Raw genomic sequence first — 26125 nt, forward strand, 5'->3', positions numbered from 1 at the left:
CAGGACCAGCACCACCGAGGGCCCGCACCGGGAGGATGGGGGCCCCAGTGGAAGTGGAGGTGGGATCCTCCTCTGGGGTTTCCTCTCACTGCCTACGGGGCCTGAATCCCCTCGCCGGTCTGGAGGCCAGGGCAGGGGGTGCAGACAGGAAGGCTGACAAGTGGGGAGGCTCAGGTGGGCCAGCTGCCTCTGGCTGGAGTGGCGTGGCAGCGGCATATGGTGGGGGATTTACTTCAAATCTAAGTCTATCAAGGACAGATGGAGAATCGGGTCTTCCTGTAGAATAGGCTTTTTAGGGGAAGTAATGGGAATGGGGGTGTTCCCCGACACAGCCAGTATCGTAGGCCGGTCTGCAGGTGACTCATGGATAAATGTCTGCAGCTAGGAAGGAGGGTCCTCTACCAAAGTCTGCCACATAAGGATATAGGGATATTGATCAGGGTGGCCGTGAAGACTGGGTCTATTAATGACATCTCAGACCTTCTTAATCTTGTCCAAGGAGAAGGTGCCTTGAGGAGGCCAGTCTACATTGAAGGTTGGTCATTCTGCTGAACAAAGGGTGTTAAACTTACCTTTCTTAATTTCCACACCATATTTTGCCCCTTATCACGGATTTCTGAAAAATGACTCAGAAAGAGGGTCTTAGGAGTTACCTGAGCCTGTCCCATGATGATCAGGAGAGAGGCACAGAGGAGACAACAAAGAACAAGAGAGACAATTCCAGCAGACAAACAAATGCGCACAGGACTCTCTAACATGCACAAGTACCGGCCAGTCAACCAGACTACTTTCACAGGTGTAATTCCATTCACACCAGATTCAGGATCCTTACCTAAAGACCGCCCAAATGGCGTCCACTGAGGACGTCGGCGCGGTTCCTGACCATCAGGATGTCTCCCACGACTTCCAATAGTGGAGCCTCCAGGGCTGTAACCCCTTCCTTTCACTCAATGAGAATTCTCAACCGAATTCAGATGGGGACTCTAAGTCCCTCCAAATGGAGGTGGCCAATCCTCATTCCACGGTCTTTCTCAACTAAACTTCAGTATCGGAGGCTGTTTGTTCCTCTCAGGGAGGGGCCGATATCTTGGTGGAACCTCCAGATGTTGGGATCCAAGGTCGACCACCCCTCAGAGGAACAAAAGACACTCACGATAATGTAAGCCACAAAGTGAGGTTTATTGCCAGCTAGCTGGGGTCCGGGTATCTGCCCGATGCAGCAGGTTTCAATGAGGACCCTGAATGCAAAGTTCAGTCTGCTTTTATATTATTATTATTATTTTTTTAAACATTAGTCATGGTCACACAGTAATTTTTATGGCCCCTGGGGTAACATATTTCTGATATCACCCACATCCTGGTGGTGGGGCAAGATTACTTAAAGATTACTTATCAGGAACTTGATAAACACCAGGTGTCTTAACTCATACCGTTTAGCAAGATTAACCAGAAACAGTCCCTGTTCCCAGAAACCATCCCACCTCCCTTAGTTCCAGTAAGTGGTGGCTTGGGTCATGTTAGTCATGGCCAGTCAGGCTGAGTGGGCTGCAAGACTCAAAGGTACCCTAACAATGGAAATTTGAGTATGTAGTTAAAAATAGAAAAATTACAGCATTCATAGAATATCTTTCATAGTAATAATGAGGAATAGATAATAGGTGTTCTTATTTGTGAGGACAGATCGTGAAGTGTTGCTTTAGAGGAAAGTGGAAAGAGGATTTTTACAGTTGGTCAGGCAACTTAGCAGGGAGAGGTGGTGGAAACCAGTGAAAATAACTTTATGTTTAAAAAAGGTTGCTCGTGGAAGCTTGTGAAGGAATAGACAACATTCAGTGCTAAAGTAAATGCTTAGTTAGGAAAAATAGTGGTTTTGTTTGTCTACCTTTTAAATTCATTTGGTGTCAAAATGTGAAATGTTACATACTTCTGTAATCCACATTGTTGTAATAGTTAACAGTACTTAAGAAATCTGATCTTTCTTTTGTTACCAACTTACAAGTATTTCTTTCCTCCAGGATCCAGCAACAAATAGCTGCTCATACTCTTTCTGGAGCTGGCATCTAACATGTAAATTTTCAAAAGTTTGCAAACCCTAATCAGTATTAGGTAGGTAAGGAACTGGGAACTTTTTGAAGATTGTTGAAAGATAGCAAGATGTAGGATTTTGCTGAAAAAACTGTACCCACTAAAATTTGTGTAAAGAGTGGCATTGCCCAGAATATTTCTAAAATACAATACCGTCATTCTGAGGTCTGTTATTTTAAAGAACTTCAAAGGTGTAAACACAATGCTCAATTTCTTTATGAAGCCATCTTCTAACCTCTACCTGGAATTAAGTTCCTATATTTTTTGGTAACTTTCCTTCACTCTTCTCCCTTCTCAGCCTTTAAACTGTGCCTTATACCAGTGACACTGTCAGAGTTTGGTCCCCAGTTAAGCAGCATCAGCTGATGAAGTCTATCAGTTGATGAAATTCAAAGACGAGGTAACCCAAAGATTTGGGCCAAACTATAGACCTATTGAATCAGAAATTCTAGGGGTCAGATATCCTAAAATCTCACTAACTTTGCTAGAATGGCCTTAAACTCATGAAACATCTGCCTCCACCTCTCCTGTATCTAGAATTAGAGGTGTGCACCACATATTTTGTCCTTCAAATGATTTTCATATCCCTTGAAGTTTGAGAATCATTGTTACATGCTATAGTTGTTATTCCTTCATAGTGGACCATGTGATTATAGTTCTTTTGCACTTTTTTTATTGAGCTGTGCTTGACAAATCATACACATTTCATGTGTACAACATGATGTTTTTATGTAAAATACTATTTTTAATAATTCCCACATTCAATATAATTAGAAAAGTTTCATGGGATATCATTACCTTCTCTCTCTGTGTATGTGTATGTGTGTGCTTAGAAAGTTAAGAATAGTTCATCAAATTCCAAGTATACCTTACATTTTTATTAACTAATTATCATATGATATTTTAAATCTATAGAATTTACAATCTCATAACTGTATGCTTATAGGCTTTGACCAACATATCACTATTTCCTCTTTTGCCATTACAGTTCTTAAATAATCTCACAAATATATTAAGCACTTGATTACTTTACTTGACAGCACAGATATGTTTTGTCAGATGCTGAAGCAATTCTAAGACATTATCATATAAGGTGGTGTATAGCAAGTACAGGCCACAATGTTTGAGGCTTTATAACACAGATTCTTTGAACATATGAACAAAATGTTCCACCCAAGTACAGATCAAACACAGGAGAGATAAAGATGTGGAGCCAATGAGATTTGGTTTGAAACATATCTAGCACATGATTAATGGGCCTTAACAGTTTTTTTTTTTTGCTTACAGTTCATACTACTACTGAAGAGTAGAGACTTTAAAACCTAATGTTAGGGAAGAAACTTTATAGCTGGAAAATGTCACTTATTCCATAGATATAACTTGCCTTACTAAGAATTTTTAGAGAATGGAAATGAAATTTTTTTGAAAGATTGATTTATTCTGAGAGAAATATTTATTTATTAACAACATTTATGATCATATACAGGGAATTTCCTTGTGAAATGTGCTTATATGCTTACAATGTCCCTTGTTTAGGTTCACCCCCACCACCATTCTCCCTTATCTGCCTCCCCCTATATAAAATGATTTGCACATATTTCATTGTTTTATTTTTATACAACTATATAAAGTACATTGACCATACTCACTTTCCTTTAATCTCTGTTTACCCTCTACCTCCCACATAGTACCCACTCCCTTACCAGACCTGTTTTATGTTCCTGGTCATCATTTTGTAAGTGTATATTTATTGCTCAAATGGGTTTTTTCATGGTGTTTCACCTGTAAATATGTTGTGCTTTATTCAGATCACCCCCACTTTTAGTCTTCTTGACCCTTTCCTCCTTGCCCCCAATTATTCAACTGCTTTTCAGTGTGTTTCATTATGCTTTTTTTCTACACAGATACAATGTATTGTGATGTTCTCTATTATTCTGTTTTCTTCTTTGTCTTCCCCTTAGTCCCATCAAATAATACCACTATTACTAACATGCTACATATACATATATATAAAAAAGCCTCAAGCCTTTATTTGTGTATACGTTTATCTTTTGGATCTGTTTGCCACATATGAGAGAAAACATGCAACTGTTGTCTTTTTCTGAACCTTGGTTACTTTGCTTAAAATGATAATCTCCAGTTCCACCCATTTACCTGCAAACAACATAATTTCATTCTTCTTTATGGGAAATAATATATATATATATATATATATATGTATGTATATGTATTACATATATACCACATTTTATTAATCCATTCATCAGTTGTAGGCCCCTTGGTCTGTTTCCATAGTTTGCCTATGGGCTATTGTGAACAGTGCTGCAATAAACATGGGTGTGTAAGTGTCTCTAATGTATCCTGATTTACATTCCTTTGGATATATGCCAAAGAGTGGTATCACTGGAGCATATGGCAGTTCTATTTTTGGTTTGTTGAGAAAACTCCTTTCTGCTTTCCATAGTGCTTGTACTAATTTATATTTCCATCAATAGTGTCTAAGGATTCCTTTTCCTCTCCATCCTTGCCAACATGTGTTGTTTGTGTTCTTTTCTCTTTTTTCTTGGTGAGACTGGAGTTTGAACTCAGGGCTTTGATCTTGCAATGCAGGTACTCTACTCTTTGAGTCACACCTCCAGTACATTTGCTTTTGTTATTTTGGAGGTGGGGGTCTCATGATCAATTTGCCCAGGCTGGCTGTGAACCATGATCCTCCAGATGTCAGTCTCCAAAGTAGCTAGGATTGCGTTGGTGGTATAGTGGTGAGCATAGTTGCCTTCCAAGTAGCTAGGATTATAGGCATGAACCACCTGTGCCTGGCTTGTTTATGTTCTTGATGGTAGTCATTCTGCTTGGAGTGAAGTGAAATCTTAATGTCATTTTGATTTGCATTTCCTTTATAGCCAGGGACATTGAGCATTTCTTCATGTATTTATTGGCCATTTGTACTTCTTCCTTTGAAAAATGTCTGTTCTGTTCATTTGCCCATTTCTTCATTGGGCTATTGATTTTTTGGGAGTTTAGTTTTTTGAAATCCCTATAAATTCTGATTATTAATCCCTAATCAGATGTATAGCTGGTAAAGATTTTCTCCCATTCTGTGAGCTGTCTCTTTAGTCTGGTGACTTGTTTACTTTGCTGTGCAGAATCTTTTTAGTTTGATATAGTTCCATTTGTCAGTCCTTAATCTTAATTTGTGAGCTATTGTAACTCTATTCATGGAGAGAAGTATTTATATGCAAGACCTGATTTTCTTTTCATTTCACAGAAACTATAGATTTTTCGCCTTTCAACAATCTTGATTGTTTGTGAGCACAGAAGTAGCACATAGTCTAGAGCAGGCCTATCCTAAAGAATCTTTAATAATAATAACTAAAAGCAGCAACAGTAACAATAATAATTAATAATAATAAAGCAGAATGAAAGGTAATATGGAGACATAAGCCACCTACTATGGGAGCATGGTTGGATAGTTAGAATTTTGGGCAATCTGGCATGGTTTTTGAAGCAATTACTTTTAAATGTTACCTTTTTAATAAAAGGAAACCATTTTCTACCACAAATTCATCTGGGTTTTCTTGAAGCTTTGAGAGAATGTTATGTAGAAACCAAAAAGCTACGTCTAGCCTTATCCTGTGCATTTTTCAAGGGCTCAAAAATCTTAAAATTCTAGCAGATCTGGCACCAGTATTTAAAAAGATACAACTATGTAGTACATGATCTTTTTTTAAAATCTCCTAATACTAGGGTGGCCAGCCTGGTTTGTCAGGTTTTCCCAGTAAAACATAGATAATGCATCATTTCCTGCTCATCATTATCCTTGTTAGGATGAAAGAGTATAGTGGTCATCAGTGCAGAGGAACTAATACAGAAACCTTAAATCAACAGAGGCCAATATGAGAGGGGGATCAGGAACTAGTGAAAAGTTCAGTTAGAGATGAATCAACTTGGGATGTAACACATTTGTACATGGAAGCAATGCTAGGAATCTCTCTGTATAGCTATCCTTATCTCAACTAACAAAAATGCTTTGTCTTTCTTATTATTGCTTATGTCTTCTCTTCAACAAAATTAGAGGTAAGGGCAGAACAGGTTCTACCTGGAAGCGAGAGGTGGTGGGGGGGAGAGAGAAGGAGCAGGGGTAGAGGGGAGAAATGACTCAAACAATGTATGCCCATGTGAATAAAAAAAAAGAATGCATGTCCTTTTAGGGAAAAATTCAAAATACCTAAAATATGATAAAGAAAGACATCTATTGATATTGGGCTAGTATCCTAGGATGATGTCTTTGTGGTTACTAGGAAAATATTTAGGAAGAAATGTCATGAAATTAGGTGCCAAATGTTAGCATTATTAAACCAACTTTTATGTGCTGCTTGTGATATTCAGTTAGCAGAAAGACTTTAGTATCTGTCTATAATTTCAAGGTTTGAAGTTTTTTAAGTGCTTCTTTCTAGAACTTGATGAGGTTTATATTTCAAGCATCAGTAATGGAAAAGGGAGTGATCCAAATGTAGATACTTGGCTACAGTTGGAATTTAGTTTTCCAGGAGCTTCTGAACATGTCTAATAAGCATGCTTCTTAAAGACAAAAATTAAGTAAACACTACTCTTTGAGGTCTGCATCTGGATCTAATGTTTTATGTAAACACTCAAAGGCACAGACTTAAAGGAACTGTCTAAAGGAAATGTCTTAGGCTTATGTTTTCTTTGAAGTTAGGTGGCTCACTGGACAAGATAGGAAATAAATAGAACAATCATATTCTCTTGGAGAAATGCACATTTTTAAGATCCATTGGATCATCATCCCCTCCTTCATTACCTCAGCAAATAAGTATTGCACCCTATCATAAAAATAGAGAAGACTGAGGGCATTTAATAGCTCACTATTTCGCTAATGTATTGAAATGAATAGTCAGAATGAATTAATTGCAAAGTCAGGTTACTCTGTGGATGGGCTATCTGCTTTCTATTTATAAAGATTCCCAGCTCAGTTTTTCCACTAAAAGTTACTTTATTTTTAATGTTGTACACACTGATTGCTATACCACTTGCAATGAAATATCATCCTTGTTAAATGAAATATTTATGGGAGTCTCTCCATTTGAATTATTCATCCTAGATTTGAAGGGAATCTATGAAAATCAACAATGCTATAAATACTTATAGTTCTTCAGAAAATTGCATTCCAAACCACTTTGAAACTCAGTGTGAAAACAGTTATGAACCTGGTTGGCTGTTTGTCATTCTGCCTTGTTGTCCAATTGAGTCTAGTCTATGTTCACAGGCTGTGAAGAATGCTGTGAAAAGTTCTCCCAAAGAGGATGGAACATTAGCCCAGATGAATCTATACATTTTCTTCTAGCTTTTGAGCATATGATTTGGCAAAAATGGCAAATGGTGGTATGTAAGGCAGAAGCCATCTACAAGTGACACAACAAAGGGTTATGATTTATTTTTCTTAGATCTGATAAGGACCATAATTCTTCTTGCCAAAGGGCACAACTTACTTTGTTATTTATTGTAGGCATTATGCATTTGTCACATGATTTGATATAATAGCATAATAGTCAACTTTTAGGGTGTTCTCACTTAAAAATATAATACATTTTTCTGTACATGCCATTAACTAAATGCTCTGTCATACTTAACCCTTGTGTTATTGAAGGTCAAAATAGAAAGGAAAGAAGGTTCTATATACATGAATGTATTTCAAATGGTTAAGTGGAGAGTTAAAGTAGCTATGATAGCGTGCCTATTTGCAGGCAATACACTTTACCATTTGGTGTGTACATACAAGCACAGACTATACCATCTGTAAGGACACAAGTTTTCTGTGGGGCTGCATTTTATTGGTTCTGAAGCAGTAGTTGTTAACATGTTTTTTGGCAACATAATTTAATGGTGTGTGGACATTGCATATCATCTTCAGAAAATTGTCCTTTGCACATATACATAGATATTTGTAATTTTATAGGGGTTCAAGAATTCAGTACATCACCCAGGGTAAGAGTTCCAATTAATTGTTATTTAAGTAATTATTTCTTAAGCAGTTATTCATTTATTTCATTCTAAGACATTTGACTACTTGCCATGTTCTCTGGGCCCTGTGCTGGATGCATGATCCATATATAGTGCCAGCTTTTACTAAGCAGCCGGGTGACCTCGAGGCCAGGTTTATTTAGGAATAAGGTTCTCTTTTTTTGGCAGTTCTAGAGTTTGAACTTAGAGCCTGCTGCTGCTTGTGTTCTTTCACTTGAGTCATTCTCCCAGTCCTCCTCCTTTTTTGGATTTAGTTAATTTTTAATAGGATCTCTTATTTATGCCCAGGCTGGCTTAGATTGTGATTCTCCTACTTATGCTTCCCAAATAGCTGAGAAAACTACCATGAGTAACTGTGCCTAGCTTTTTATTGGTTGAGATAGGATCTCACTAACATTTTGCCCAAACTGGGCTTGAGTTGCGATTCTCCAGATCTCCACCTCCCACATAGGATTATATGCTTGAACCATCCAACTGGACTTGGTCATAAGACATTTGACTGCTTCCCATGTAGTCTGGGCCTTATGCTGAATGTAGGACCCATATCTAGTGCCAGTAATTTACTAAGCAGCCAAGTGGCCTTGGTGCTATCTCTACCTACTCAGCTTTAAATTTCCTATAACATAAAATTAGAGTGCTTTTGTTTTGTTTTGATATCCCTGTGCTACCAAGGCTGGTCTTGAATTCCTGGGCTTACTCAAGTGATCAGCTTACCTTAGCCTCCCATGTAGTGGAACTATATAGGCACATACCACATCATGGGGCTAAAATTAGTGTTCTGATGACATGATCCCTAAAGTCTCATATTGCTTTGTTCACTCAGTCCTGTTCTAGGCAGTGGAGGGAATTCATAGTCCAATCATCCAGTAAAGTAGGACCCTGACTGGAATCAGACAAAAGAAAGAAACAAAGGAACAATGGCAATTAGGTGATTAGAAGGCCAGACACTTAGGGAAATAATCTGTGCTAATTGGTGCAAGGGTAGTATGATACCAAGACAGCCTCTATATATAACAATTGTTATTAGAATAATAATTATCATGTTAATCCTTTTGAGCTTTTGCATGGCTGTTTCACTTTCTTGCTGGGCTGCATGTAAGCTTTGTCTTTTAAATAATGAGTACTTTGGCCAAATATTTTTTGGGTTAAATTACTCTTACTAGACTGCATAGGTGGGAGAGATAGTGCCCCATGAAAAAGCTATGACTAAATTTTCATGCAAATGCTTTCAAGTAAATCATATTAAAGTGTGTATGTTATTACAGGCTTTGTGGAAAACTTTCAAGAACCTCTTAGTAAAATTATTACTAGGCTGTGTATGACTGTATTTTCTTCTAACAAGTAGAAATTGATAAGCATGGAATAATAGCATTTTAAAACTATTAAATCAAAAATATCATTTTACTTACCCTGGAACAATTATGTCAACTAAATGTAATTAAATGTCACTCAGACATACTCACATTTTTCTGAGATGAGAAAATTAGCTCATTTAAAAAAGCCTGAATGATAAACCAGACCATCAAGATTCTATAATTCTTATGAAAAATTTATATAACTCACATTAAGCACATAATATCGATGGAAACATTAGAGTAATTAAATGTTAGAGGGGAGCGAGTTCTTTTAAACTTTTTATTAACACATAATAGTTGTAAAGGGGAGATTACACTGTGACATTTATATAAGTATTTACAACATATCCTAATTAAATTCCTCCCTCTATCATTCTCACTCGTCCCCCCTCCCTCTTCTTAGAAAAATTTCAGTAAGTTTCATTGTGCTATTTTCATACATGAATACAAAGTGCATCCACCATGCTTGCCTTCCTTCATCCTCTCCATTTACCCTTTCTCCCTCCCACTGATACCAATCCCTGGACAAGAACTATTTTACCTTCTCCTTCTCATCCTACATTTTTTAAGTGTGCATTGATTGTTCAAGGAGGCTTCACCTTGGTATTTCAGACATGTATCTATCATGCTTTAGTCAGACTAAGCCCTCTATTATTTACGCTTTCTCTATTAACCTGCTTCCCTATTATTCACCACCTTTCAGTGAGTTATGTTGTACTATCTTCATACGCAGATGCATTGCATTTATTAGAATTATAACAAAGACTTGACATACTGAGAGCATTGCAAAGACCATATGCTAAAGACTCCCAAGGAAATGTGGACATGCATGTTTACAGGGTGTGATGAATGCACAGATTCCCTGGAGTTCTTAGGAGTAAAGTAGAGTATCCCAAGTTATCTAGATTCTGAGCAGGTGGATGCTAGGTTTAGAATCTGCCAAAAAACTGGAGAAATCAGAGTTGTCATAAATGAGGCCTTACTCTTTTTTATTTATGCTAAAACCATTTTGAAATAAAATATAAAAATACTTTAATACTTACACATTGATTACTTTTTAAAATTATGTTATTGTTATACTGGGGGTACATTGTGACATTTATAGATAAAGGAGTATGTGCAGGAAAAATCCAAAGAAAGCAGCCAACTGTTGCAGCAATTTAAGAAGACAACAGTCATTAGAGTAACAGAGAGAATAATTTTCCATATTATGTTCTCTGCCTGAGACTTGTAATGGAACCCTGTACTCTGTTTACACAGCAAGGTGACAGCAAGGGCTGAACAAAGATCTGGAGAGCTCTTGCTCTATTCCCTTTCTCCTCGAATACTTGGTTAGGTGAAACATGTTAGTGTTTAGTGCTTGTCTCGTCTCTGTACTCAACCGGTACAAATTTGTTTTATGTGCCCAGATGTCTACAGAGACCCTTTTTGTAAAAGTAAAAGGACACTTGTTTTTTTTACAAAATAATGAAAAGATATGACAAATTGTAAATAAGTACTGAAACACATATTTTGTTCATATCTGTATACTGATTGCTGAATTTGATAAACAAATTAGATACTGTTCTATTCAAAGGGAAATTACTGCAGAAGTATGTTTTCCCATGTTCCTGCATTCTCTGACTTAGGGCATGAGCACATAGGCTAGAGCACATATCCACTCAAATGGTGACCACTTAGATCTACACAGTTGGTGCCATCTCAGAGAGGACAAGGCTTCACTTTCACTGTTAGAAGTAGGCCGCAGGTTTCAAGATGGTTCTGTGGAGGCAGCAGACTTGGAGAAGACAGCACCAGCTTCCTGAACATTGCACCTATGAATGCATCATGACACCCATTTCTGTAGTAGAAGTACACGTTGCATGTGGACAAGTTTCTAGTTAGTCTGAATATTTTATTTCCCAACAGTCTTTTTCTAGCATGCTTGATTTAGGAGAGAATAAATGGCTATATAACAGGAAATCAAGATTTCAAGTAGCATAGAACTATTGCCTAGTGGAAACCTGGAGTACTTCAAGGCACTGTTAAGTATTTTCCATCACTGATACTCTTGAGAAATGACTGGCAGTTGTTACTAAGAGAGTGTTTAATGAGAGATTGTCGCTGTCACTTTGTTGCAGTTTCCAAAAAGGGCTTTGTGTTTCTCACATGAAATCAGGACTGGGTATATTTAATCCTTCTAACTTGAATCTTAAAGAAATAATGGTATTTTGAAAATGCAGCCTGTCTATATATCCTTAATGCCCTTTTAGGAATATGGAGATCAAGGTTTTCTCCAGTTTTCTGTTCCACTTAAACTTTCCTATCCAGCTGTAGGCAAGAAATGGTGACCTACTCTGGGTATAAACTTGACTTTCTTTATTGACACTCATCATTCCTTGAATGAGTGATTCATTAGTCTAAAAAGCCCATGTTATCAATCTTCTTTTCTTACAGGCCAAGTCTTACCAGATTCCTACCTTTTTTATGATAAACTGCTTTATCATTTTGAAAACTCAGGCTACAGCTTACTCATATCATGCCTCTTCAGTAAGAAAGTAGAAGATAAAAGTTTTGTGTATCCTAATGCAAATTAGCTAAAACAAATAGTAGTTTTGGAAAAAGTTCTTACTAGTTTTAGATTAAGGATAAAAACTTGAGTGCAGTTTTTAAAGATAATTGTGTTTGTTTTACACATTTTTTAATGTTCACAGCTTTTTTTTAATAAAAGTGCCTGATATGTTTTGTGCTTTTGATGAAGTTTTTTTGTATGTATTATTATTTTCACTTTGAGTGTCCATTATTATAAATTATATTTATTTTTATACCTAGATTTTCACTAGTTTCATTTTTAGGCAAAAGCCAAATATAAAATAAACATTTCATGTTAAATATATATATATATATATATATATATATATATATATATATCATGATTGAATTCACTCCTCCATCATTTGCCTTTATCCCCCCCCTCCCTATTCCTGGAATAGTCTCAACAGGTCTCATTTTTCCATTTTCATACATGAGTACATAATGTTTCCACTATATTCACCATTCTATACCCTTTCCTTATATTCTCCCCCATCTCACTGGTACCAAGCTGCAGACAGGAACTGTTTTATGTTCCTGTTTACAGATGGATTTTTTTATTTAATATATATTGGTAACTTTGTTTTTTTATTGTTATGCTGGGTGGGGGTACATTGTGACATTTAAAAAAGTTCTTATAACAAATATATCATATTTGCATTCACCTCCTCCACCATTCTCCTTTATCGCCCCTTCTCCCCATTCCTGGAATAGTTTCAACAGGTATAATTTTTCTATTGTGTGCACAGTGCTTGCACTATATTTACCCTCCCATGCCCTTTCCCCACTTCCTACCCACTCCTTCTACTGGTACCACCCACTTCCCCAGGCAGGACCTGTCCAACCCTCCTGTTCTCCCATTTTGTAAATTAAAAAAGACATTTTTATTTGTTTAAGATAGCTACACAGGGAATTTCCTTGTGACATTTGCATATATATATGTATTATAACCCGAATTGGTTCATCTCCTATGCTTTTTTTCTTTCTATCTTAGTCCCCATTCTTATGGTGATTTCAACAGGTTTAAAAACTCTATATTCATTCTTATGTACAGAGTATATCAACTATATTCAGCTTAATTCCCTTCTTTTACCCTTCTCCTCTCATATATGACCACCCCTTAGGGTGACCTATTTTTCATAATACTGCTGTATTTGACGGATTTTGATCAACAGTCTCCTCCTCCTATTTCTCTGTCCCCTCCAACACTTCATATCTGTTTTTAGTTATCCTATTTCCCTATCTACATAGAGTCTAAATAGCCAGTATTTAATTTTTCCTATTGTCTTGTGATCTAATAGCTCATTTATCCCACCTATTTTTTTGCAAAATTTATGTTACTTACAATTTCTTTTTTAGATACCTCTGCAGCTCAGTCATTGTACTACAATCTCCATTTGGTGTTGCATCAAGACTCCATGCTTGACAAGAGCATTTATTTTATACTTCTGTTCTTCCCTTCATTTTTCTCTTTTTCTCCCTTTCACATCCTGCCTCCTCTCAAATATACTCTTTATTTTATATTATCAGGGTTGTCAGAGTACTTTTTATTTTTTTGTATTGTTATTTGTTGTGGGTAACACATTAATTAAACTCTTAAGCTCCTATGTGTGTGAGGCTAAGGTTTTGGATTTTTAACTTATTTGAAAATATATTTTTATGGACCTCATATTTAATTGATGCTTTGCAGCTTTAAAATCACAAGCCCACAGTAATTTTTCCTTCTTTTATTTTATTCCATGTTTCAGGGTCTTAGTCAGATATTGGATCTCCTGAACCAATCCTCTGCAATGTTTATATTCTTTTTACATGTGCCTCTTTGACTTTGTCTTGCTTTATGTTCAAGGAACATATTCTTGAGACTGGGAAGCTCATATTTTACCCATTTTTAGGCTGCAGCAGACTCATGAGTCTTTCTTAGATGCCATTCCTTATGGTCCCTCTTAATCTTTTCACCCATAAATGTGATTCCAAGTATGGTGGTAATAGACAAAAGAGCCATTGTTGCTAACCTTCAGGCTTATCACTTCAAGTATGTGAAATATTCTTTCTTTCCTCCCTGTTTTTCCAGTTAATTTCTCATGAAATTAATTGAATTAATTTTTTTTGAATGTCACTGTGCAACATAAGGCACCTGTTCCAATAAGCAATAATTTAGCATTATTTTTTTTAATGTCATTGTGCAACATAAGGCACCTGTTCCAATAAGCAATAACTTAGGACGTGGAAGACTATGAACTTCACCTGAAATTCAACACTAGACCTTTAAAGTATGACATATTGCTTTATTTAATCATGTGTCTGTTGATAAGGTATTTAATGAGAATTTTTGCGCTAAAATTTTTTAAATGATATGTGTTGATGAGACATAGTAAGAGTTTATATAATTATAAAATGAAACCATTTGCATTTCATGGTACATGTTCACAAAAATGAACTAAAATAAATGGACTATCCAGGGTTATAACATGTTATTCATCTTAAATACTTCTTGATACAGGGTTTTTGAGATGCTGTTTAACAGAAAAACAATATGAGACAAACATCAAGAGGTAAAACTAATTAAAAATTATTCTTATAACTGAAAATTCTTAATAGTAACATTTCACAATACCAAATAAGTCTATTTGTTATGGTTCACTTTTATACTCTCTTAAAGACTATCCAGACATTAGGAGGCATTAGCATTTTCTCCTTTTCACTCAGGTGAAGCTAAAGGGCCTTTTCTTCTTCTAAAGTTGTGTGTGAAGGGAGATTTTACATATCTGACTTTGAGAAAACTATTTGTTCATTATCTGGTTTTGATTAACATATGTTAATAATATTGCCTAATTCATGAGTTTTTCTTATGATAATGTAGGTCTTAGCTCATATTTATAAAATATGTACAACTGTTACACACAACACTTAGAAAACACTGACAAATATGTAAAGCTAAAATATAAAATGTAAGTATCTGTTAATTTTAGATAATGAATTCACATTACCATATCTCTTAATATTTGTAGAAATTTTTATGTTTGAAATATTTCCTTTATAAATTTAAGAAAAATGATGACAAAGGCAGCAGGTAAAAATGACAAAGAAAGAAGTAGTATTTTGGATAATTGTTATTTACATTTGACAGAAAAACAACCAACATTATTATAAAAAGAGCTTCTACTCAAGAAACAAAAGTTGAAGATAACATCAGAAAAAAGAAGTAAATATAAAATGGTACAAAGATATGAAGAGATAGTCCTTAGAGAAAGAAATCTAAATGGCCGATGAATATATTAAAGAACCCTATATCTCATATAATTTACTTACAAATATGTGACAAGTCTTGGATTCTAGTGTTAAAATTGAATAAACATGAAAGTCTGTCAACATGGTAGTGTTTGAAGAAATTAATGGTATACATAATCTAGAATGTAATATGAAGCAATAACAATGTGTTAGACTGTTTTCAGTTACAAAGGACAAAGATCCTATGGTGCAACTTTTCAGTGCACGCACACACACACACACACACACACAAACAGAAAAACTAGATTTTGGTTGTGCAATGCATGCTTACCAGGGGGAAGAGAGCTGAGACTGAGATTGTCACATAAAAATTTTTATACTAACAGATTTTACACCAAGTGCAATCAGTACAGAAAACATAATAGTAACAAGAATCAATGTGGAAAACATTTTGAAAGTTATAGAACACCATACCAAACAACACCAAAACAATCTTCTCATAAGGGCAGATGATACCCTTATCAGATTATGCATGATGTGGAGTATAAATAATCCTCTAAAAATTTAAAATGATTACCGTTAAACATATTAGTTCTGTGTTCACAATGGAGTTAAATGAGAAATCAACAATAAGATACCCAGGAAAATATCAAATACTTGGATATTGGTCAATGGATATCTGAAGAAGTACATAGGAAATATTAAAAATCATTTTTAATTGAAGGCAACTTTAGAATATTAAAATTTGATGGAGGTAAAGCAGAGGTCAAGAAAAACTATATGCCTATACTAGAAAATGTAGTTGGAGAAAATGACAGATTAGGAATTTCCTCCATTTGACTCCGTGAATGAGAGGCATCAGGGTAACAAAGGAGAGACCATATTCTGAAGGGAAAAAAAGAGGAATAACATTGGGAATTGTGAATATAGTGACAGAACAGCTGATGAACACAGAGAAATAAAAAGGTAACAGAAAAATGTAGAAAAGAGTCTTCAGTTTCAACTCTAGCACCACAGTGGGGAGGGAAAGCTAAAGACTTAAAGACAAGGTAAGGCAGGCAGCCCTGGCCGCAGACTGGCATTTCTAGTTGTGGGATAAGTCCATGGTTTCTGCTAGCATTAAAGCTAGAGCAGGGATTCTGTGTAACAGTGACTGCTCCTGTGTAACAGGGTAGTTTGCAAGAAAAGATATTTCATAAATCCCCATAATATATTAGAGAGCTATAGCAATGTGCAATCTTGAGAGGGGCCTATTGTTTTTGAGTCTAAGCTAATCTGTGGGCCAGAAAACAAGGAACAATCATTAATTCAGGAAATCTGAGGAGAGTCTTCTAGTAGAAGACAGTCACTAGAGGTAGTCATGGAGTTGGGGCAGAGTGTTAAACTCAGATTTGTTGAATAGTTCAGGCAGCAGGGAGATTGGGCTGTGGAGTATGTATGCAGTGGTTGGTGTCCCTGCTCTTTGTGATGCAGAACAAACCTCATCACCTGTGGATTACTGCAGGGCCTGAGAGCTCCAAACCTGTCAGCAGTCATTGCCTGGCCTCAGGAGCTGCCTCCTTGTAACATGTGGTTTGCTGCAGCATGAGATCAGAGCTCTGAGTCTGGTGGATCACTCAACTTCTGCAGCTTCCGCCCTCCCTATGAGCAATTTACTGTTAAGCGGAGTCTGAAAGTACTGAGACTGGCAGTGTTCCCCTTTCCCTCATTTCTCCCCCTCCAGTGGAGAACTCAGTGCTCTATTTCCTTTCATCCCTCTCTTTTGCACCCAGGAGAGAAGTGACGGCTGTGTGCACAGACTAGAAGTGGTGAGGATTTGAAATTAGTAGAAACTTGTTTGGCCCAGAGGCCTCAAAGACTGTGGCCAGCAGTGGCTGTCAGCATGCAAAGAAGGGAAACCTCTAAAATGAATGCATTCCTGTTGATGACAGTGTACCCTTGACCAGTCCCAACCAGTCTGGTGGGAATAGAAAGGAACTATGATAGAACTCTGCTATGACAAGGTATCCCATAGACCTGGAATATTATAGTATTAGAGGATCCAGAAGGAAAATTTTCCAATTTTTTGTCCTTTATTCTTTTTGTTGCAGTATTTTAATTATATTTGACAGGTTTTTTGTTGGTTAAGCTTTAAATTTTGTCCATGACTTTTAAATGAAAATTTATTTTATTTTCGTTAGCACAATCTATATACTTTTCTGTTATAGTTTCTTCTATTTTAATATCTTCCTTCTCAAAAAGCTGGTTTTTAACATTATTTTGTGACAGCAAAAGACTGGAAATAACTGAAGGATACATCTATGGAGGATGGTTAAACTATTATATACATATACAATGAAATATTATGAAGTTATATAATATAATGAGAAAGCTCTCTATGTAATAGGTCTACAGGATATATATACAGTAAAAAGTGAAACAAATATAATAAGCAATTATACTTGATGTGTAATAGTGTATATGTGTATATATATGTATATCCTTTTTTTAATGTAAAATGTGAAAATGATATATATGTGTGTGTATGCACGAACACTGGAAGAAATAAATAACTAATAAAATTTATTACATATAAGAGCTGAAAAGTATGGTGTAGAAGGAAACGAAGTTGAAGTAAAACTTCTCAACATGTATTGATTTTTAACTATATAAATATATTCCCTAATTAAACAAATAAAAGTAAAATTACCTTTTTGAGAAGAAAAATATGAAAACAAGAGCAGGCTGTTCCAGAAAAGTAAAATAAAGATAATTTCTTTCAATGTGTTCAAAATTGAATTCTGGATCTTCCCCACTGAATCTGGTCATCCAACAATTTTCTCCTCTCAATTAAGGTCCCTCTCATTCAGAATAAATTAAAAGTTCCTGACAATGCATCAAACATTGCCTGTTGTATATCTTCTCCTACTTCACTCACTCACTGCTGTAGCCACAATGACTTCCTTGTTCCTCAAAATTGATAGACTAGCTCCTGTCTCAGGGCCTGTATAAATTCTGCTGGAAATTTTCAGAGCTTGCTCCCTTAGCTCCAGCTCCTGGTTCAAGCAATCTCTTTCTGAGACCTTCTGTGACAGCCACATTTTACACTGTAGCTGCCTAACTTAGAATTTCCTTTCCTACTGTTTTTTTAAATTTCTATAGTATATCTATCACCATCTCATATATGCTATATTTCTTTTTTCAGCATTTGTTCCAATACAGGTAGAATATAACCTTTATGAAAGCTGGGGTTTTGTCAGCTATGCTGATTATTATGTCAACAGTGATTTTATAGTGATGGTTTATCTAAGTTTCTTAATGGGTATTTCTTGAATTAATAAATGAACAATTACACAGGTAACACATGCATTAATTTTTGTAAAAATTGAAGCACTAGAGAAATATATGGAGAAAAGCATTAATGACTCCTTTTATTCCTTACACTGAATATTACCATCTTCTCCAGAGATAATCATTCTTACCAGTTTAATAGATACACTTTGATACAGTTTAAGTGAATGTACAGATATATATACCCATTGATATATTGTCTTTTAGGCAAAATATTTTATGTAAATTTAATTATATTATGCATAATTTTCAGCAATTTAATATTTTTCACTTAATGATCCAATCTGGCAACCTTTCTAGGTCAGTTAAAAAAATAAATATACAGTGATGGATTTCAGACTTTTTGACTCCAAATAAAACAAACCTGACTTTGGTTTATTTAAACATTAAACATTTGACATTAAGACATTAGATTCAGGAAATTGGTGTAAATGTTGGAACTAATCCTGAGAGAATGAATAGGAACTAAGGTAAAATGAGTTGGTAATTCCACAGGCAAGGTCATACAATAGAAGTAGCTCAACTAAGTCACTGCTACCATAATCACTGAATGACTTTTATTGCTTCTCATATCACTATACATTGTCTATCCTTGCCTTAGTTTGATTCCTAAACTGTTTATGTTTCTTCTACAGATTGATTTCTTCTAGAAGTAACTCAAAGATTAGCAAGCAAAAAATGACTAGAAAATCATATTTGTCAGCTTTCTGTCACCATAATAAAATAAAGAGGAACCTATTTAGTTCACAGCTTTAGAGATTCAAAATCAGGTGGCACCAATGGTTTGGTTTCTGGTGCAGGTGGGACATGTCCAGCCAGAACAGAGAGAGAGAGATAGAGAGAGAAGAGAGAGACTGGGGTCTCACTGAGGGCATGGCCTCAATGACCCACTAGACCCCACCTGTTAAAAACACTTTGGAGACCAATTCTTTGCATGCAGACATACTTTTGGGAGACACTCAATTTCAAACCATAGTATTTTCTCAATGGTCCACAAAGGTTCATGTTCATTTCACTATGCATTTGATATGTCCCTAAAAGTCCTGAAGCCACAACTATTCCAGAATAGTTTAAAAGTTTAGGTCTAAAGTATCATCTGAGACTCAAGGCAAACTCAGCTGTGAGTCCTTAGAAAATGAGCAAACAAACAAGAACAAGTTGTGTACTTCCAAAGTGACAGGACAGACACAAGGTAAACATTCCAATTCCAAATGGGAAGGTAGGAAAATAGTAAGGGATTGGACCAAAACAAGGCTAAAACCCAGTAAGACAAACATTAAATCCACATCCAGCACACTGTAGTTGGTAGACTTCTAATGGTTTGGTCAGCTCTACCCCTATGGTTTTGCTGGTTGCAGCCCAAAAAGCTGTTCTTTCAGGATGGTTTTGCATATTGCCTGCAACATTTCCTGATGGGCACTGCACATTGGTGGGGTATCCACTTTTGCTTCAGCTTCATTCTCACAGCTTTACTATGCATCACCCTATTAGGAACTCCTTACAGGGACTCCAGTCCTGCAACACATTGCCTGGCCACTCAGGTGTCCCTGTGAAGTCTCAGTGGAAGCCATCATAACCATGTAACTCTCACATTCTGCACACCTACACCATCACCATCACATGAATATATCAAGGCCTACAGCTGGCATAGGCTACATCTGGGCCTACTGGCTGGGGCTGTAGAGTTTTTGGCTGAACTCAGAGAAATTTTGAGGCATTCCTGGGCACTGAGGGCACCTCAGGGCTCTTTTCTGAAATTATCCTTTCCTGGAAGATTTTAGAGATCCTTTCTACACAATACAAAGCATTTCACTTCTCTTTATGAGAAATAATCTCTTTAGCAACCATATTCTCCTTTATTATACTCTTACTTTTTTTTTCCAATATTTTCTTGGCTAGGCTGTGAATGTTTCAAATCTGTTAGCTCTGGAATTTTGGGGCCTATTACCTATAGTAATATTCATGACACACTCTGAATGCATTTTTACTTTAAAATAAACTGGTTTATCACTTTCAAGTTCAGTCTCCTGCAATGTTTTAGGACATGGGTATGATACACACAAATTTTTTGCCTTGGTGTGACAATACTACTTTACTGTATTTCAAAACACAATCACAATCCTCATTTCCATTTGAAACCTCATCACCATGGCTTTTACTGTGTACATATCTATCAGCTTTCTATTCTTCTGAGACTTCACCAGAATCACCCAAAATCCTCCGTTCATAATGTTCTAGGGTTTTTCTAACTGTTCCTCTAAACTCCTCCATCATCTTCCCATTAAAAAATTCCAAAGGCTCCTTCACAACTTCAGGTATAGCTATAATAATGACCTACTTCATGTGCCAATTTTCTACATCAGTCATATTTCTGTTACTAGAATGAAATACCTAGCAAATGCTACTTTATGAAGTTAAAGTAGGATTGAAATTATTCTCATATATTATTGATCATTCTGTAAATTGCCCAACCAAATAGTTTCTTAAATTTTTTATTGGAATGTTCACCTTTTTTAACTAGAAAAATTATAAACTCTATCAATTTATGTACTGTTTGCTTTATATATTTGCATATTGTAGGAATTTGTGTATTTATATATTCTTTGGTATTTATATGTATTTCCCATAATTTCTTTGTTACTTACTTTCACACTTTTTGTAGTGTATTTCATGTATAATATTTTAGCATATCTGAAAGCATAGTACCTATTAATTTTTATTCCATGTTTTGCTTTCCCCCCTCTAGATGGCCTGTACCTCTTAACTCTCCTACATGTCTTTTCTTTTAAAAGTTGGATAGGTATTTCAAGGCATTTCATGTTGATAGTGAATGAGTGTGCTAGAAAATGTGTATAACATTTTCAAATTATACTCTTCTTTTTCCAAACATTATTCATAGAAATGTGTATTATGTATATTATTTTGACATTGACAGTAAATGCTACTTCAATCATATACTTAAATCCTACATATATATTTATGTTTTCTTATTCCTTACTTTTTAACCAACACTGTTTTACAAGTTTATGCTAATACATATTTTAACTTATTGCTGTGTAGAATACTTAATAAATAACTGATAAAGCAAGTTCCCTTCACTCTTATTTGTTTTTTATAGTTCTTGATTGTTTCAGAATATATTCTCCTTCACACAAAAGCTCTTTTAATTTTATTTTTATGCAAATTATGTAGGCATACTATTTGAAGACTCAGATGATTCTGTAAGGCTTGATGCAATAGCTATTTCCACCCCTCAACCATTTCCCCTTACCCTGAGGCAATCACATTTGCCTCTATTACCTCATTATTTTAGTAGCTTCCCCCACATCTCTAAATAACATTTGTTTATTCTGTCTTCTTAAGACTATTATATTAGGAATTGCTTATGATTTCCCACCATTGGATATGAAGACTTAGCTTTGTTACTTCTTCTCCCCACCATCCTTACCACAGATTTTCCAAACTCCCATTCTTCAAATAACTTCAAATTCCCATCCAACTACCATCTTCTCTTCTCTTCACAGACCAATCTAGTATAACATGTGTCTACTCACTTCCTTGTGGTACATTAACTTAAATCAGTTCAGTTATTATTGAATCCAGTAGACTCTCCACTTAACTACTATTGTCATGGTCAAAATAGAACATTTTTTAAAAAGTAGTTATCACTTTATTTGATTTATCTGCAGCATTTGATACAATTGACCATTCCATCTTCGAAATAGTCATACTTTGGAATTTTTTAGCTCAATGGCTGCTTCTTAGTTCTTAGATTTATTTCCTATGTTTCTGTTACCTTATCCTCAGTTTTTTTTTGTGGTGATCCTCCACCTCTCTCATAACTTTGAACTTCAGAATTTCTGAGGACTTGGGTTTTGGTGCCCGTATTACTTTATGCTCTTTCCTTAGGTGGCTCCCTCAATCTCATGACTGCATCTTACTTTTTAAAATAATTTATAAAACACATGTATAATATTTTATATAAATAAAAATATGCATATTTAATTTAGAAAACTTTAAATTCTTGGATGTATTATCCACATAATAAGGACAACTACAAAAAGTTAAAGGCTGATAAAATCAGGTATTATGACAATTAATATCTGCACCTAAAAAGAAGAATTATCTCAAATAACTTAACATTACATCTCAAGGAACCAGAGAAAGTTAGTAGAACTAGCCCAGACTTAGTAGAAGAAAGGAAATAAAAAGATCTAGGCATAAATAAATGAAATAGAGTCTAGGAAATAATAGGAAAGATCAATGAAATAATAATTTTTTGAAAGCATAGACAAAACAATGAAAATTTAGCTAGACCAACTAAGAAAAAGAGGGACGGCTAAAATAAATAAAATCAGAGACGAATGAGAAGTCATTACAACTGATACTGCAAAAGTGCAAAGAATAGTAAAAGCATAAAATGGACAATTATAGGGCAAAAGATTTGATTGTTTTGAAGAAATTAATAAATTACTATATACATACATTCTACCATGACTGAATAATGGAGTACAGAATATGAAAAGATCAATAATAAGAGATTGAATCAACAATAAAAAAAACTCCCATCAGAGAAAAAATCAAAATCTGATGGTTTCACGCTGAAATCTACCCAACATTCAAAGATCAGCTAATTTTTCTAAAATTCTTCCAAAAACCTAAGAAGGAAATACTCACAAGCTCATTTTGTAAGTCAACATTACCCTGATATCAAATCCAAACAAGGACTGAAGAAGAAAGAGGAGGAGGAGGAAGAGAAAAATATTAGAAGGCCATAATGTTGATGAACATAGATGCTAAAATACTTAACACTATCGTAGCCAACCAATTCAACAAACCATTAAAGTTCTCATTATAATGATCACGCAAGAATTAACTCAGAGATGAAAGTATTGTTCATACATCCAAATCTATGAAAATTATGCACCGCATTAAGTAAAGGACAAACTGTATATGATAATCTCAATAGATGAAGAAAAACATTTGAAAACATTCAGAATCTTTTCATCATAATAAAATCTCAACAAATATAAACAGCTTCATGTACAAATAAACATCTAACATCATATACGATAGTATAATTTGAATGCTTTTTGAAAGGAAAATGAAGAAACAAGAGAGAGAGAGAGAGAGAGAGAGAGAGAGAGAGAGAGAGAGAGAGAGAGACCGAGAAAGAATATGCAATCTCTACAAGCAGCAGGTCTTTATTTAGGAGAGGAGACCTGAGAGGGACCCTTAGTCATCAGAGTAACACTCTGAGAGGGGTGAGGATATGCCTGTCTTACAGGTTGATGTTTTTAAGAATCCTGTAGTGGGAAAAGGGAGGTCGGCTGCGAAGGGGGAATGAAGGAAGATGTTGGACATTATCTGGAAGGTGTTTGGGGCTGGGTAGCCAGCCATACGTGTTCTTTTTTTCTGGCTCTTTTATTGGAGGTAGCAATGTTTGCATTGTTCCAGTGTTTCTCAATATTCCAGCACTTTTTTATTAGTATAGAAGCAAGGCAAGAGTGGTCACCCTCTACATTTTTTTAACATAATTACTAGAAAAATCTAGTCAGAGCAATTTGGCATGAAAAAGAGGAGAAAAGCATGTAAAATGTAGAGGAAGAAGTAAAATTATGCCTGTTTGCAGATGGCATGATCTTACCTAGACAGTAAAGACTCCACTGACAAACTACTGTTACAATGCACTAATTTTCAGGATATAAAGTCAATATACAGAGCCGCGGGGCAGGGCGCGCTCACAGTTCCCTGGCAGAGATTGGCTGTGGCGGGAGCAGGCTCCAGAGTGAGAGACAGCTTTGGGGCCAGCAGGAGAAAGTGGCCGCCTGGAGGACGTTGCCATTTTTGCCAAGCACAGCGGAAAAGTTTTGCTTTTACCAAGCGCCTTCAAAAAACTATGCCTGCTATTGGCCGAGGGGACTGCTCAGAGATTTCCTTTCCGCCACACTCCGCGCCAAGTTCACCGCCGGAGTCAAAGCGGGTGAGGTGGGAAGTGCGTTTGATCTGCGCGCGGTGGTCTGGAGTCGCGCCCCCTGCTACGCGAAAGCTGACCATAAGCGCCTCCCTGGGACGAGCAAATGTTGGCGCGGCTCAAGTCCGTGCTCGGCGCCGCGAACCTGACTCGGGATATGGCGCTCTTGCCCGGCGAGGAACTGAAACATCCGCACCACCATTAGCAGGCGCAGCCCGCTCCTGCGCGGTACCTGCCTACCCCCCCCACCACGGCCAGTGGCTGCCCCACGAGGAGCTGGTCCAGAGGAGATGTGAAATGGAGAAGTACCTGACACTTCAGCTTCCTCCAGTTCCAACAATTCCAGCGCATAAAAAGTATAGACGAGACAGTGCCTCAGTGGCAGACCAGTTCTTCACTGACAGTGAAGGTTACCTGACAGTATCAGTGTGAACGTCTTCATCCCTGACATCACTCACCTGAGAACTGGCCTCTACAAATCCCAGAGACCTTGCGTACCACACATCAAGATAGAACCTGTTACCATTTTCAGTCACCAGAGTGAAACGACTGTCCCTCCTCCTCCGGCCCCCGACCCAGGTCCTCTCCGAGTTCACCAGTATATTCAGCTCACACCAGTCGCAGCTCCAGAGGTGAACAATATTTTCATCAAACAGGAACTTCCTACACCAGATCTTCATCTTTTTTCTGTCCCTTCGCAGCAGGGCCACTTGTATCTGCTACTGACTACATCGTATCTAGATATGCCCAGTTCTACAAACCAGACAGCAGTAATGGACACTCTTCATGTTTCTATGTCAGCTGCCATGGCAGGCCTTAACACACACACAAACCTCTGCTGTTCCGCAGACTGCAGCGAAACAGTCCCAGGGCATGCTCCCTTGCACATACACAATGCCAAAAGTTTCTGCCACAACAGGCTATTTACTTCCCCTCCCCGCCCCCAACTCCCCCTGCCACCCGTCACCACCCAGCTCAGAGCCTGGAAGTCCCGATAAACAAGCAGGAGTGCTCCAGAATTTAACCCCGCCACCATCTTATGCTACGATTGCTTCTAAACTGGCAATTCACAATCCAAATTTACCTGCCACTCTGCCAGTTATTTCTCAAAATATCCAACCTGTCAGATACAATAGAAGGAGTAACCCCGATGTGGGGAAATGACACATCCACTACTGTGATTATCCTGGTTGCACAAAAGTTTATGCAATGTCGTGTCTTTTAAAAGCTCACTTGAAGACTCATACCGGTGAGAAGCTGTACAAGTGCACCTGGGAAGACTTCGACTGGAGCCACTGCTGACCCACCACTATGGCAAGCACATGGGCACCAAGCGGTTCCCGCTCTTCGACCGCCTTCTGCTGTACACGAAGAGGCACCAGAACTGAGCGTGTGTACCCCGAGTGTGCAGGCCCTTCAACCACACACTCACTATTCAGATTTAGAAAAAGAAAAAGGAAAAACTGGAAATGAATATCTTGTATATTTGAGCCAACAGGGAATACATTGTATCCATACCAAAGTGTTTGGTCCTTGTAAG

The 26125-nt window shown here is 36.7% G+C and overlaps 1 pseudogene; it reads left to right on the plus strand.

Moving 5' to 3' along the window:
* Positions 1-310: 310 nt before the first annotated feature.
* LOC109674554 (Krueppel-like factor 5 pseudogene) lies at positions 311-25887 on the plus strand (annotated as a pseudogene).
* The last annotated feature ends 238 nt before the right edge of the window (positions 25888-26125 follow it).

The sequence above is a fragment of the Castor canadensis genome, chromosome X, assembly GCF_047511655.1.
Source record: "Castor canadensis chromosome X, mCasCan1.hap1v2, whole genome shotgun sequence".
Taxonomy (NCBI): Eukaryota; Metazoa; Chordata; class Mammalia; order Rodentia; family Castoridae; genus Castor; species Castor canadensis.